The sequence below is a fragment of the Lycium ferocissimum genome, chromosome 4 (genome assembly GCF_029784015.1).
Source record: "Lycium ferocissimum isolate CSIRO_LF1 chromosome 4, AGI_CSIRO_Lferr_CH_V1, whole genome shotgun sequence".
NCBI lineage: Eukaryota > Viridiplantae > Streptophyta > Magnoliopsida > Solanales > Solanaceae > Lycium > Lycium ferocissimum.
The window spans coordinates 29,045,998-29,049,698 of NC_081345.1; the positions used below are offsets into that span (position 1 = coordinate 29,045,998).

Genomic DNA, 3,701 nt, shown 5'->3' on the forward strand with positions numbered 1-3,701 from the left:
CATTTTTGTTAAATGTCAATAAAAAATTTACGACATTTATTTAAAACCTTTATTAAATGCCACTTTGCTATTTTTGACATTTTTGTGAAATTGTCAACAAAAAATTTATGACATTTATTTTCAATCTTTGTTAAATGTCTCTTTGCTATTTTGTAAAATTTCCGACATTTAGACTAATGTCGGTATCAAATATTCAAAAGTATTAACAATAATTCACTTTTTAGTTTTCATCATAAAGAAAATATTTATATCAAACAATCATAAAGATCAACCTTTATACACAATGTAACAAAATATTATGAAATAGTAAAAGTCAATCAATTGTATTTCAAAGGACATAGCAGAGAAAGGTCTCCTTGCAAGTTAGACGCCGTCAAATCAAAGGACTTGTTGTTCTATCTCAAATAAAACAAATTCTAACTAAAACATAAAAGCTGAAGTGATTTCAACATGAAACCACACCAAACTTTCTCTTTAATTCCCAAAACTTCTAGAATAAATTCTGCAACAAGACAAATGGAATTCATCTTTCCACAATTCGAGCATCACTTGCCAATAATTGGTATCACACACTCTTCAAAAGTGCTACAAAAGAATCAGACAGAAAAATAGAATTAAAAGCATGTAATAAACGGAAAAAATTTAAAAGTGTTTTACATGTTTTTCCAAACTTACCCACTTCTTTTTTTGTGTGTCAACTCCGTTATTTGTGGTGTTCTTGATTAAATTAACCTGCGAAGAAATATTCTCTCGCAAATCAGAAAACACCATCCAAAAATAGACCCATCAATTTTTAAATAGCTAACAAACAAGTGCACGTCATCTTTTATTAAAAACTAATGAGAATTAATCATACTTCACTCAAACAATGATAACTTTCCTCAAATCAAACCTAACCAAATCTTAACTGACAAATTGATGGAAAATTTACAGTTCATCTCATGGGAAGTTTTCAATCATCAGAAGACACACATAAGGTGTTTTTTTTCTTTTTTTGAATAAGGTAACATTGACACAAAAGGTGTTTTTTCTAATAAAGAAAAGTGACAAGAGCAACAGATGAACATTGACAATCCGCACATATTTTATGATGATCCTAATAATTTTTAGGCAGTGTCTGCTTTATATGTGAAGGGAATAAGAGTGTGATGGCCACGATTAATCATGTAACCACTATATACCTTTACTAGCATGCCACCACACAGAACTAAATTGTCGCATGATTTTACCTAGCAACTGACACAATGACATTCTAGTGATGTACCATATAATAAAAAGAACTTGATGGAAGTTTGACAGTTGCAGAAGTGCAGATTGTTGTGATATGAAGAAACAAAGAGGAAAAGAGGAAGAAGAGATCTCAGGGAGCAAGGAAAACAACTTAGTTTTGGCCTGTAAATATCATGGCAAGAAAAAGAGAAATAATAGGAAATCTGAGAGTTGGCGGAGTGATGGAATACACACTTGGACTGTGAATATCAGCTTCCTTAAGTTTATCTAAGCAAAAAATGAACCGACAACAAAAACAACCAACAGAGCTCCACAAAGTTTTTAAAAATCCAAGGTAAAGACCTATCTTGGCGTTCAGTGGGAAAGTGATTCCAAGGTGCTAACACAATGACTGTATTACTACTTCTAATTTATTTCAAGGATTCAACAGTCACATCATTAAAAATCACGGTAAACTCTCAGTAAATGAGCCCACAAACTGTTCACGAAGTTCAAATGAGTTCAGCAAAACATGGTTGAAGACATAAATAAAACACGTGTTTCTGAACATGCCTCACCATAATTATCCACAGCTAGTCAAACTTGTCAAATTCTAACACTTGCAAAGTACCCATAGTTCATTTTTCTCTAGAGCACACACATAGTAAGGAGATTAAAATAAATTTTTAAAAGGAGCAAAAGGAAAAAGGAAATACACTGAGAATTAGCAGGTAATTAGCTTGCTGTAACTGACACTTTGTTTCTTCAATTTATCAGACAAAATCTATATATTCAAGCATGAAGTTGAAAATCATAAACAGAGATTAAAGAAATCTAAAGCAAAGATCTAAAAGTGGTTGTTCAAGATCATGTCTATCAGAAACTCATAACCAGTTGCTAACCTCAAACCCTCATTCGTACAACACGAACATATTGGTAGAAGAGAACATGACAACAAAAAGGGTAAAAAGAACACATAACCTAACTAAAAAAGGCAGAACATCATGAAAAACAGCAAACAAAGATCTTACATAGAACACCCCAACTCAAAGAGTCAACAGAGAATTAGAAGAGCACAACACATACTCTGCTTTAAACACGAGATGACAACACCTGGAAAATCACATTCGAAACTTCAATGTTTACTAATTACAATACGTACGAACTCACCTTTTTTGTTGGAACAACAAAACAGGAGATAATGATTGTTGGCGGTCTTCAACTGAGTTATGGGAAAGCTATCACAAAGAGGAAGATTAGTATAATTAAAAGGAAAAATAAATGGCAAAGTTAACTTAAAGAGGAAAAAAATGTGAACCGAGCACAAAATTGTTTACCTCTTCACTACTAATTGATTTACTGTTTGAGCCATTCATAAAACCGATACTCTGTACGTATGCTTGCATCTCAGCCTTCACTTTTTCCTTCACCTTTTCATCCATTCTTTCATCCATGTTTGCTTCCATATTTTGCTTTGCTTCAGCCAACTTTTTATCCATATCAATTTGGATTGCTACGGTAGCTTTTTGAACTTCTATCTCAACCCTTGCATCAAAATCTCGTTGCTCCAACTGTGATCGTTTATATACTGGGCCATAAACTAAACTTGGAGCTGCTCCTTTTCCTAGAGTTCGAACAATCCCATGAGTGTCTAGTCCCATTACTTGTGAATATATATCATTGCGAGCACTTGCAGGGACATTTAACTCGAGATACACCTCAACAAGATCATCCATTTGTTTCTTTTTGAAAGAAAGGTAAATTGACGGAAAGTTAATAGAATCTTATAATGGAGTTAAAGTACCTTAAATTGAATGTTCTTCCTGTAGCGCTCGCTTCCTTTCCCCGTCTTCTTCAAACTGCAAATCCATGAAAAATTGTTAATTGATACTATAAATAGAATGTGCGAAGGAGATTCATATGAAATTACAAAATGTGTGAACGCAATATAAGTACTTCAACAACTCTAAATTTAGTTCCAACACACAAATCTCTGTAACAATCAGCAGTAATCTCTGTATAATTAGTTCTGATTATTTTAAAATTAGTAAAGATCTAAATTAGAAGAATAGACTCGCCTCAAACACGGCCAAAAGTTTTTTCCAAGCTTTGAAAAAATACCAAGTATTAAAATTGCCAATATTTGAAATTGAAAGGAGGGAACCTAAAATTTTACCGCCAATTTTCTTTGCCTCGAGGCGACCAAAAAGGAATTGAAAGGAGGAAGCCCTAAAATCTTTGAAGCAAAAAAGAACTAAAATGAGGGAAACCCAACAAAATCTCACAGCCAATTTATTTTTTCTTCCATATATGTCGCTCCATATCTACAATTCTCCATATTTTTCGGTAGCACAATGTATTAGTGGGGGGACTCAACCAATTTTAACCAAAATGGGACTGATTTTCAGAAAAGACTGAGCCAAAATCTGTAGACCCGTATCTTAGGCTACTCTGATATTGGTAATGGGAAGTTTGGTTAACTCTTTGAAATG

General features: G+C 33.2%; 1 long non-coding RNA gene across 1 annotated transcript; it reads right to left on the bottom strand.

The window, feature by feature from the left end:
• Positions 1-336: 336 nt before the first annotated feature.
• On the bottom strand, positions 337-3,701 carry LOC132054544 (uncharacterized). The gene is made up of 4 exons (XR_009414319.1): positions 3,495-3,701; positions 3,014-3,068; positions 676-749; positions 337-585 (listed from the first exon to the last, which is right to left on the bottom strand). It is a non-coding gene; the product is annotated as an uncharacterized LOC132054544 (long non-coding RNA).